This window comes from Delphinus delphis, chromosome 10 (genome assembly GCF_949987515.2).
Source record: "Delphinus delphis chromosome 10, mDelDel1.2, whole genome shotgun sequence".
In the NCBI taxonomy this organism is placed as follows: Eukaryota; Metazoa; Chordata; class Mammalia; order Artiodactyla; family Delphinidae; genus Delphinus; species Delphinus delphis.
In genome coordinates, this window is record NC_082692.2 from 50823268 (window position 1) to 50836144 (window position 12877).

At 40.6% G+C, this 12877-nt stretch overlaps 1 pseudogene; it reads right to left on the minus strand.

Moving 5' to 3' along the window:
- Positions 1-1008: 1008 nt before the first annotated feature.
- Positions 1009-1844, minus strand: LOC132431917 (nucleolar protein 56 pseudogene; annotated as a pseudogene).
- Between the last annotated feature and the right edge of the window lie 11033 nt (positions 1845-12877).

A 12877-nucleotide genomic window follows, 5' to 3' on the forward strand; every position in this document is an offset into this window, starting at 1 on the left:
TAGATCTTTTAGTATCATCCAGCCACATCCTACAGGACCAGTGTTCTTCAGAGCATCCTCTGGCAAATGCACCTTTAACTCAACCAGATATGATTCAAAGACTGTCAGTCTGAATTGTTCCCATGCAAAGAGTTTCTGAACCTGTAGTTATCACCACCATGAACTCCTGAGACTGCACCAAAGGCACTCTGATTAAACACCTGCTCGTGTGAAGGCAAGAACACATGACTCTATTGTACTACACATACTGTGCATTCTACACAGACTCTGAGCCTGAGTTGGAAGGAGGCGACTGAGTCTCAGGGGTTTCAGATAAAGTGACTGTAGGCAGTATGGCTGTAACAACCGGGTGAGAAATGGCACACTCTGGAGGTCATTACAAATGAGTCAGATGACTGAAAGACAGATTTATATGTGTCACCTAATCCTGGCATTCAGTTTCATTCTGTATGGTTAATTTCAGGCAGCAAAACAAAGCAGATTACCTCTCCAAATTCAATTGCAGACAGCCATGCTTAACAAGGGGGAAGAAAGCAAGTGTCTATTGAGACCAAAGTTTGCAGATGTCAATCAGCCAATGATAAAAGCAATCTGATCCTGTCCTGTATGGAAAATAATGGAAAGTTGGTCTAGTTGTGGTATCTCTCATGCCAATAAGAGGGAGGTAGGATGTGACCTCTCATGCAGACATTTTTTTTTTTTTTTGTCACCAGATGGATACTCTACCAATAATTTCAGTGTGGGGATGCACTGACATCTAGTGGACACACAGGTGGTTGACATTTTGGCCATAAATGGTACTACTGTAGGAATTAGTAAACTACATAGTAATGGTATTTGAGAAAATTTAGTTCAAATAAAATTTAAAGTAGGAATATAGATTTTCTTTTTTACCATGGTTGAAGCCAGTTAATTAAATTTGTATGTAAATTAATATTACATTTTTTTTTGACTTTGTTTTTATTTTTATTGGGCTATAGGGGATGGGCTGGGAAATATCTCTGTAAGTTATGCCCTACTAGGGAAATGTCCATTCTGATTTTCCTGGGACAGCTTTCGGAGCTTTTTCTTTTTCTTGGAGCTGCTGCTCTTGCTGGCAGCAGCCTCTTCAGGTCCACTGCTGAGAGGCTCCTCCTTGGAAGAGAATTTCCTCTTTTTCTTGGGGACCCTCTTGTTTCCTGACTCTTCAGGGTCACTACCTGGTTCCTCTTTGGGGAAAGATTTCTTCCTCTTGGTAAGACTTCCACTGCCAGCTGTCTCTTCAAGATCACTAACCAGCTCCTCCTTGGAAAAAGATTTCTTTTTTTTGGGTTTGGAGGAGACAGATGGGCGTCTTCCATTCCATTCTCCTGAGGAGCCTCCTGGGGCTTCTGCTTTTGCTTCTTTTTGGGTCTTGCACTTGTCTCCTCACATTCCTCCGGGGTACTACTGCTGTTTTCTGAAGACACCAGGGCAATTACAGCCAGCCTTTTCTTTTCCTTCTTCAAGCGTTTCTTCTGTTTCTCCAGCTTCCTAGTAATCTCAGCAGCCGCTTCCTCTGCCTGAACCATTGCCTCCTTCATGACATCCAGATTCTTTCATGGAATCTCTCCAGTCTCATAGAAGGACAGCCGCTCCTCAACTTGTTCTTGAAGCTTCTCCCCAAACACACTGGTAGGTACCTCAGAGAAGCAATCAATTTGTGAGGCAATACTGCATTTGTTTGCCAGGTATCGGGAGATGCGGCCTTTGTTCTTGGCAGCTGCTTGGCCAATGAAGGTAGAGTGGAAAATGAGTCCATATTTTGGGGTGTTACCCCTTGTCTTCAGGGCTCTGGAAAGTTGGTCCCTGTGCTGGGCCCAGGGAGTCACTCAGACACCAGGACTGAATATTACATTTTGAAGACTTTTTCTTATTAACAATACCATCCCTCTGTCTTGTGAAATACTGGTGGATGGTTGGATGACTACCAGAATTAACAAGTTTACACGTAGGTAAAGACAGATAACAGAACACCAGAGATACCCAAAAGAAGGCATGAAGTGCTGTCCCTTTTGTTTTTGGAAAAGAAATATTTTATCTAATTATCAAACACAATTGAGTTAGTAGGTTCCAGCCACCTTCCAGTAAGGAATTTGAGAATTTTAGAAGTTTGGTCAAAAAACTGCAAAGCTGAATACAATTATGCCAGATGCTACTCTGGTAGGGGGAAGAGGGCATTTCAAGTCCAAAGAAAAGGCCTATGTGTCCAGTTTTCCTTGAATCACTGATCAAGAGAGTCTTTGAAATAAATCTTATTTAACTAGTTCACTGAATGATACATTGTGGGAAGTAATTAGTGTTAAGATGTGAGGAGAAAAATAGACAACATCTGTCTCTTTGACTCTTGGATTGTGAAACAACTGAGAAATGGACTCACGGCGTAAATCAAACCAAGATTTAAGAACATAAATCCAACAAAGATTTAAGAACATAAATCCTACTCTGGGTAAAGCAGATTGAAGAATGCTGCTCAAACTGTGCCTAACATAGATTCTTCTAATATTGCCATTTCCTCCTGTATTAAATTTATACTGATACAATTACAGTGCTTCTGTCTACTTCCTGTCTAGTTTCTACTTTTTCCAAAACTGTATGGGTTACTCACAATTTCCTGTATCTGTTCTTCCTTAATATACAATGATAAGACAAGCATTATCCAAAATTTGGAAATAAGGTAAAGAGTATGACTTTTCAATGGGATGTCTTTTCAATGTCATATTATAATTTTGTTTATTAGGCCTACACAAGGAACTTTTTAATCTCCTAAGAGAATATACCTGTATTTGACTTACAATTTATTATTTGAATAGAGCTCAACTACTGTGAAGCTACATGTTAATTTGTACAGTTCTTTACTGAGAGGCTAAATATACAAATGGGCAGTAGCCAGACCGTGTATAAAAACAGAACTCTGACCCACAACTTACAGGAACCAGCCCAGGAAACCAATCCATCATCTCTAGTAACCAGCCCTGGAAGCCATATAGCTGTAGATTGGACCTGTAAGAAGTAAGACCTCTATCTCTAGTACTAATCCAGGAAGCCAAACAATAATCTCTGTAACAATCAGTCCAAAATGGCTAAGACTGGATCAATAATTGACAGCTTTCTAATTTTTTTTTTTTTTTTTTTTTTTGCGGTACGCGGGCCTCTCACCGCTGTGGCCTCTCCCATTGCGGAGCACAGGCTCCAGATGTGCAGGCTCAGCGGCCATGGCTCACGGGCCCAGCCATTCCGTGGCATGTGGGATCTTCCCGGACCGGGGCACGAACCCGTGTCCCCTGCATCGGCAGGCGGACTCTCAACCACTGCGCCACCAGGGAAGCCCAACAGCTTTCTAATTTTTATCCCTGCTTCCAACTTAAGAACAACCAGAGAAAGCCAAATATAAACCCAACCAATCACACAGGATGCCCTGCTTCTATTCAGCTCACCTGTGGCTTCCCCATGCCAACAGCCTCTGTCAGGGCACACCCAAAGCTTCCCCTTTTTTCCACTATAAAGCTTTTCTCCTCCTCTTCTGCCTGCCATTGAGTCTCTTCCAAAATGCAAGTGATAATGGCTGACTCCCTTGCTATAGCAAGCAAACAATAACCTTTGCTTGTCTGGTTGATCTTCATTCATTTCCACAGTCCAGTATAAAACAAAACCTCAAAGGTTAATGTTTCCTTTCCCTGTAGAGCATTAACCAGTTTTGTATGTAGCCTAGCAACCTTCTTTTAACAATCTTTTGCTTAATGTACAGAAATAACTGTACCTTATATGCTCTTGGAACCAGTTTTCCTATCTTATTTGTTCCCTCATTAATGAATTGACTAAACTGTTGACATGTGTTCATTCTATATTTGTATGGGAATGATGTTTTTAAGTTTTTGAAAATTACACATTGACCAGAGAAAAGAAACAGAATGCCTATAAACATCTAAGGAGAAATTCAAATCTGTATTATATTAAAGCTGTACTAAAAGAGGAAGCAGCATACTTACTAGGTCTATAGGATGTCTTCAATTTATTTTAATATTGTGAAATAGCTGCCCTAGATATTTGTTGAAGAGATTTGCCAAAGTTACTCAGCTCATGGACTACTTGGAATTACACAGCTCTGAGTGACCCAACTTGAAACTTACATTAGTCAGTTTTTTCTGTGTAACAACCCTCCAAATTCTACTTTCAGAAACATTTATTTTTCTCAGTCAAAGGTGTGCAAGTTGGCTACAGTGGCTCTGCCTCAGAAGTGAGTAGGTTCAGATCTGCTCCACCTTTGGACTGAAGGCTATTTGGGACAAATTCTTCCTATAGTGATGACAAAAGAGCAAAACAACAAGCTCAACCATGCAAGCAACCTCTTCTCATGTCATCCAAGTCACCTAGCAGAGCCCAAGTTAAGGGTGGGGGCAGGGCATATACTCCTCCCGCAGTAGTAAGCACTGTGAAGTCTCAGGTCAAAGATCGAGGATGTATTCACCCCTGACAGGGAGGCAGTAATCTCATCTAATCTGTGGCAAAAGCAAAGCAAACTACAGAGGAAGGAAGAGCTCGGCTGACCAGTTTTCAGAAGGACTGGCATCCGGTCGCAGACCAGATGTGGAAGATGGCAAGTGAGGAACAGTACTCACTTCCCTGAGTGACACACCCTGAGCTGGTGTAATCAGTTCTTGGAGATCTTCAGAACGCTTTGACAGAGTGAAAGTCACAATTCCAGAAGCGACCTGCAGGTAAGTATGAATCAAGCTTTTAAGCCTGTGTCAGCTCTGTGATGTGATTCTCAGGAATGATCAGGCGTTCACCCAGTTGTGCTCCAGTTCCCAGAGGCATCGACTGAACTGGAAGTAAACCATGCCCTGCAAGCAGAGCCGGAGGCTTTGGGAATAGAGGACAAATATAGTCTGAATACACAAAATAAATATTATATACTAAATAAAATTTCTGAAAATCTTATTGGGCAGCCAAATTCTGAGTAATGTTCATAAAACTGATGAAATTAAAGCTAAAGTCTAACATCATTGATATGCCTATTTGTATACATCCCAGGTTTGTCAAGAATTATTCTCTCTTAAAATATCAATAGCTCATTGATTGTGATAGATGGCTTATTAGGCATAAGTTTTATTTTTATATGAATAAATTTGATGAAATGTTGAAAATGCTCTTACATAAATAATAAAATCTATATTTCAACTATCAAATAAGCTATGATCACTACCTTTTCCCTTGTAGCTTACCCAAATGTCAGTGTCCAGTTATAGGGCCAACTGCTAAAAAAGTTTAGATGCCTAAGAGAAAAATGCTTCACTTTGCCACCGAAGTTGATTTTTTCACTCTGTTATTTTTGTTAGATTCTCTTACACATGTAGTTTTAGTTCACTCGTTTTCAGTGCTACATTGCATTTCATTGTCTGTGTATTCTGGCTTTTAAATTCATTCTTTTATTAATAGTTATTTAAAGTTATTACTTCAGTTTGCCATACCAAAATATTCTTTTTCCTTACCTTATCATTTATCCTTACACATATCCTCACGTCACTCCCTCAGGGACACATATCATGGTTGGAGTTTAGCACCAAATAGTTGCACATAATGTAAAGAAGGGCCTGCTGGGGTGATGTGCTGCCTCTCCAAGATTATTCAGGTAAGAGAAATATTTAAGATGCTCTAGACTGGACCAGGCTTGGTGGATTTTGACTAGCTTGTTCATGCATCTGTGGCCAGTTAATGGGAGGCTGACTGGTTCAAGATGGTCTCACACTTCTGGAGGTTAGGGTTGCTGTTGGCCTGTTGGCTGGGGCAAAGGGCAGCTGGGCACATGTCCCTTATCCTCCAACTGGCTCCAAAAGCAGGGTACCAAGATGGAACCAAAGCTCCCAAGGCCTTTTAAGTACAGGTATAGGCTATACATCACCTCTTCCACATTTTATTGGCCAGCCAGCTCCTGTTCAAGGGCAATATTCCAGCTATCTATATTTCTATATAACAAACCACCTCAAAAGTTACTAGTTTAAAACAACAATCATTTATTTTGCTCACCATTCTGTCATTTGGTCAAGGCCCAGTGGGGACAATTCATCTCTGCTCCACCAGATGTCAGCTGGACTAAGGCTGGAGGATCCACTTCCACTCTGTCACATGGCTGGCAAACTCCTCTCCAGGTGAGACTCTCAGGGGGCAGGTTACATTTCTTACATCATGGGAGATGGATCCTTAGAGACAGGAAATGGAAGCTGCTAGTTTCTTTTTTCTTTTTTTTTTTTGCCACACCCAAGGAGTATTTAATAAAGAAAAATATATAAAAAGGATTATATACCATGAGGAGGTGTGATTTATATCACATTTAAGAAAACACTGGCTAACCCAAAATCATGAAGATTTACTCATGTTTTCATCTAAAAGTTTTATAGTTTTAGCTCTTACATTTAGGTTTTTATGATCATTTTGAGCTAATTTTTATGTGTGGTATCCTTATGCTACAAAATTTGTGTAATTTTGTAGCTTTAAAATCTGGAAGTATGAGTCTTCCAACTTTGGGTTTTAAGGTTTTTTTTTCAAAATTGTTTTGGCAATTCTGAATCCTTGAATTTTCATATAAGTTTTAGGATCAGTTTGTTGAATTATGAAAAAAAATAGCTGGAATTTTGTTGACTCTGTAGATCTGGGGAGTACTGCCATCTTAACAATATTAAGTCTTCTGATCCATGAACACTGAATGTCTTTCTGTTTATTTAGATATTCTTTAAGCTCTTTCTAGAAGGCTTTATGGTTTTCAGTGTACAAAGCTTCCACTTCTTCTATTTAAGTATTTTATTCTTTTCGATGCTATTGTAAATGCAATTGTTTTATTAATTTCGTTTCAATTGTTCAGTACTTATTTTCAAATCTGGATACTTTGTATTTCTTTTCTTGTCTAATTTCCTTGGCTCCAGCAAAATGCTGAATAGAAGTGGTGAGAGCAGACATCTTTGTGGAAGCTGCTAGTTTCTTAAGGCTTAGCCCAGAAACTGATATAGCATCACTTCTGCCATATCCCTTTTGTCAAACCCTTACCACCCAGATTCAAGGAAAAGGGAGAATAGTGGGGCTATATATTAAAACTGCCATAAGTGGGCTCTAGATTCCAACCTTGATGGGAGAAGTGATAACGTCACCTTGTTAAGGGCATGAACACTGGAAGAGGGAAAAAGTTGCAGCCATTTGCACAATCAGTGTGAGCAGGAAGAGGGAGAGATTTCTGGTTCAAAATTTCTTCTCCTTTTAACAAAGCTACCACTTACTTGTCTTAGCCTTATGTTAACTATAACTTATCAAAAGGTAAATTTAGAAATGCTACTTTTATTATTTAAATGGCTTAAAGGATTTTATACAGAAAGGCTTTGTAAGTGTCTCCCTTTTATTTCGAAATAAATGTTAGTACTTTAGCTCCCCTTGAAAGATGTGAAACCATGGTTTGTTGATGGGATAACTATTATGCAACAAGAGTGAGGGTAATCATCTTATTCCACTCGACAGGATGAACATAGCCATTTTTGCACAGAAAAGACGGTGAAATATTCAATTACAGCTGTGTGGTCAATGTAAAATCTCTCATTTATATGAACTGCAGAGTCATTAATTAGACATGGAGCAGGAAATTTTGTAAGCTGTAGCCACCCTGAATTTTCTTTAGGCTGTCTTTCTCTGTGTCTTATGGACCATAATGAAATGACCTAGGGGCCAGCCAAACAGAATCATTTATCGACTCTCCCCAATCTCATTTATACTCTTCATACATGACTCTGTGGGATACAGCCACTCCTTCAGGGAGGAAATTCTAAACTTCATGCATTAATTACATTCCCAAACACCTGCTTTCCTTTCCTAGGCAGCAACCTGATTTCAGGAAAAAGATCTGACCTCCTGAAAGTCCTAAAAATAAAATATCTACAGCATCCACCTCGTATGGTTTGATTAAACCTGTTCCAAAAGCTCCAAGCCAATTCCACCTCCTGGGGAGAGCACAGAGGTGGTGACAGCTCTATCCACTGAGTACAGATTAAGACAATTTGAGTCAGTCTTGGATTATGTGCTTTTCAACTGCTTTCAGTTAGGACTGTGTTTGGCAACAAGTAATGGGAAACTTTACATATAGTAGCTTTTAAAAACTGAGTTGTTTCTTTTTATTTTAATGTTTATTTATTGAAGTATAATTGATTTACAATGTTGTGTTAGTTTCAGATGTACAGCAAAGTGATTCAGTTATATACATATTCTTTTTCAGATTCTCTTCCATTATAGGTTATTATAAGATACCGAATACAGTTCCCTGTGCTATACAGTAGGTCCTTATTGTTTATATATTTTTACATGGTAGGTTTCAGGAATCATTTCTATAGTTTGTTTTTGTTTCTTTTTATGCACCAAGAAGCACAAGTCTCTGGCAGCCTTGTGATGCAGTCAGGTACTTAGGCTGCTTTCTGTTTGGATTTTCTTATTTTGTGGTTTTCATCCTCATGTTTGTACCCAAGATGCTACCAATCAGCTCTTTAATTTCTGGATTGAAGTTACTATAATGATCTTCCTAGGGAAAGTGCGTTTAAAGTTGTAGATAACAAAGAAGAACCACAGCCAAGAAACATAAAGAGCCCAGAACCTTCATTAAGCCAATCCTGAAAACACTCTTAAAATACCCATATCTCTGGTTTTTTAAATTACCCTTTTATTAAATAGATTGCTCTTGACTTTCTTGTCTTTTTGGAACTGAAAGAACCTTAAGAGATACAAACCACATTCTGAAGATCTCCAAATCTGTCTTTTAAAAATATTTATTGAATGTATTTGCTTTTTGCATTCACATAACAAGAATTCACATGGCAAGAGTTTAGAACATGAGGAATTCCTGAAATGAATTTGTGGAAAACTGGAGATGTTGTATTTAGAGGGAATAGATAGCCATGAATGCTTACAATAGAAATAGAGACTGAAATTTATTGAGCTAATCATCAGTGTGAGAACTTAGAAAGGAAATACAGAAAAACTCCAAAAAAAAGGGAGAGGAAGATGAAGAAAAGAGCTTCAGTTTATGAAACAAATCGAAGATAAAATATAGAGGATTAAAAGCTCATAATGGAAATGTAAAAATTCTTATAGCTAAATTACAACGAAAATTGTATCTATCAAAACTTGTAGGTTGCAAAACTCACTGGGGAGACATGGGGAACATGGCGGAAGAGTAAGACGCCGAGATCACCTTCCTCACCACAGATACACCAGAAATACATCTACACGTGGAACAACTCCTACAGAACACCTACTGAACGCTGGCAGAAGACCTCAGACCTCCCAAAAGGCAAGAACCGCCCCCCCCCAACCACGTACCTGGGTAGGGCAAAAGAAAAAAGAATAAACAGGGACAAAAGGATAGGGACGGGACCTGCACCAGTGAGAGGGAGCTGTGAAGGGGGAAAGTTTTCCACACACGAGGAAGCCCCTTCGCGGGCGGACACTGCGGGTGGCGGAGAGGGGGAGCTTCGGTGCCACGGAGGAGAGCACAGCAACAGGGGTGCGGAGGGCAATGCGGGGAGATTCCCGCATAGAGGATCGTCGCCGACCAGCACTCACCAGCCCAAGAGGCTTGTCTGCTCACCCGCTGGGGCGGGCGGGGCTGCGAGCTGAGGCTCGGGCTTTCCTTGGAGCGCAGGGAGAGGACTGGGGTTGGCGGCCTGAACACAGCCTGAAGGGGTTAGTGTGCCACAGCTAGCCGGGAAGGAGTCCAGGAAAAGGTTTGGAGCTGCCGAAGAGGCAAGAGATTTTTTCTTCCCTCTTTGTTTCCTGCTGCGCGAGGAAAGGGGATTAAGAGCGCTGCTTAAAGGAGCTCCAGAGACGGGCATGAGACGCTAAGGCTGCTGCTGCCGCCACCAAGAAGCCTGTGTGTGAGCACAGGTCACTATCCACACCTCCGTTCTGGGGAGCCTGTGCAGCCCGCCACTGCCAGGTTCCCGGGATCCAGGGACAACTTCCCCGGGAGAACGCACGGCCCGCCTCAGGCTGGTGCAATGTTACGCCGGCCTCTGCCGCCGCAGGCTCGCCCCGCACTCCATACCACCCGCCCCCCTCCCCCCGGACTGAGTGAGCCAGAGCCCCCTGAATCAGCGGCTCCTTTAACTCCGTTCTGTCTGAGCGGAAAAACAGATGCCCTCCAGCGACCTACACGCAGAGGTGGGGCCAAATCCAAAGCTGAGGCCCTGGAAGCTGTGAGAACAAAGAGAAAGGGAAATCTGTCCCAGCAGCCTCAGAAGCAGCAGATTAAAGCTCCACAATCAACTTCACGTACCCTGCATCTATGGAACACATGAATAGACAAGGAATCATCCCAAATTGAGGAGGTGGCCTTTCAGAGCAAGGTTTATGATTTTTTCCCCTTATCCTCTTTTTGTGAGTGTGTGTGTGTATGCTTCTGTGTGAGATTTTGTCTGTATAGCTTTGCTTGCACCATTTGTCCTACGGTTCTATCCGTCCACTTTTTAAAAAATTTTTTTTCCATAATATTTTTTATTTTAATAACTTTATTTTATTCTATCTTTCTTTCTTTCTTTCCTTCCTTCCCTCCTTTAGACAACGTATCATCCCAAATTGAGGAGGTGGACTTTGAGAGCAAGATTTATGATTTTTTCCCCTTTTCCTCTTTTTATGAGTGTGTATGTGTATGCTTCTGTGTGAGATTCTGTCTGTAGAGCTTTGCTTCCACCATTTGTCCTAAGGTTCTATATGTACATTTTTTTAAATCTTTTTTCTTAATAATTATTTTTCAATTTAATAACATTATTATATTTTAATTTATTTTATTTTACTTTATCTTCTTTCTTTTCTCCTTCCTTCCCTCCTTCCTTCCTTCCTCCCTCCCTCCTTTCTTCCTTTCTTTCCTTCTTTCCTTTTCTTCTTCCTTCCTTTCTTTCTTTCTTCCTACTTCTACTAATTCTTTCTACTTTTTCTCCCTTTTATTCGAAGCCATGTGGATGAAAGGCTCTTGGTGCTGCAGGCAGGAGTCAGTGCTGTGCCTCTGAGGTGGAAGAGCCAACTTCAGGACACTGGTCAACAAGAGACCTCCCAGCTCCACATATTATCAAACAGCGAAAATCTCCCAGAAATCTCCATCTCAACACCAGCACCCAGCTTCAATCAACGACCAGCAAGCTACAGTGCTGGACACCCTATGCCAAACAACTAGCAAAACAGGAACACAACCCCACCCATTAGCAGAGAGGCTGCCTAAAATCATAATAAGTCCACAGACACCCCAAAACACACCACCAGACATGGACCTGCCCACCACAAAGACAAGATCCAGCCTTATCCACCAGAACACAGGCACTAGTCCCCTCCACCAGGAAGCCTACACAACCCACTGAACCAACCATAGCCACTGGGGACAGACATCAAAAACAGCGGGAACTACGAACCTGCAGTCTGCATAAAGGAGACCCCAAACACAGTAAGATAAGCAAAATGAGAAGACACAAAAACACACAGCAGATGAAGGAGCAAGATAAAAACCCACCAGACCTAACAAATGAAGAGAAAATAGGCAGTCTTCCTGAAAAAGAATTCAGAACAATGATAATAAAGATGATCCAAAATCTTGGAAACAGAATAGACAAAATGCAAGAAACATTTAACAAGGACCTAGGAGAACTAAAGATGAAACAAACAACGATGAACAACACAAAAAATGAAATGAAAAATACTCTACATGGGATCAATAGCAGAATAACTGAGGCAGAAGAACGGATAACTGACCTGGAAGATAAAATAGTGGAAATGACTGCTGCAGAGCAGAATAAAGAAAAAAGAATGAAAAGAACTGAGGACAGTCTCAGAGAACTCTGGGACAACATTAAAGGCACCAACATTCGAATTATAGGGGTTCCAGAAGAAGAAGAGAAAAAGAAAGGGACTGAGAAAATATTTGAAGAGATTATAGTTGAAAACTTCCCTAATATGGGAAAGGAAATAGTTAATCAAGTCCAGGAAGCACAGAGAGTCCCATACAGGATAAATCCAAGGAGAAATACGCCAAGACACATATTAATCAAACTGTCAAAAATTAAATACAAAGAAAGCATACCAAAAGCAGCAAGGGAAAAACAACAAATAACACAAAAGGGAATCCCCATAAGGTTAACAGCTGATTTCTCAGCAGAAACCCTACAAGCCAGAAGGGAGTGGCAGGACATCTTTAAAGTGATGGAAGGGAATAAACTACAACCAAGATTACTCTACCCAGCAAAGATCTCATTCAGATTTGATGGAGAAATTAAAACCTTTACAGACAAGCAAAAGCTGAGAGTTCAGCACCACCAAACCAGCTTTACAACAAACGCTAAAGCAACTTCTCTAGGCAAGAAACACAAGAGAAGGAAAACACCTACAATAATGAACCCAAAACAATTTAGAAAATGGGAATAGGAACATACATATCTATAATTACCTTAAATGTAAATGGACTAAATGCTCCCATCAAAAGACACAGATAGGCTGAATGGATACAAAAACAAGACCCATATATATGCTGTCTACAAGAGACCCACTTCAGACCTAGAGACACATACAGACTGAAAGTAAGGGGATGGAAAAAGATATTTCATGCAAATGGAAACCAAAAGATAGCTGGAGTAGCAATTCTCATATCAGACAAAATAGACTTTAAAATAAAGACTATTAGAAGAGACAAAGAAGGACACTACATAATGATCAAGGGATCAATCCAAGAAGAAGATATAACAACTGTAAATATTTATGCACCCAACATAGGAGCACCTCAATACATAAGGCAAATACTAACAGCCATAAAGGGGGAAATCGACAGTAACACATTCATAGTAGGGGACAT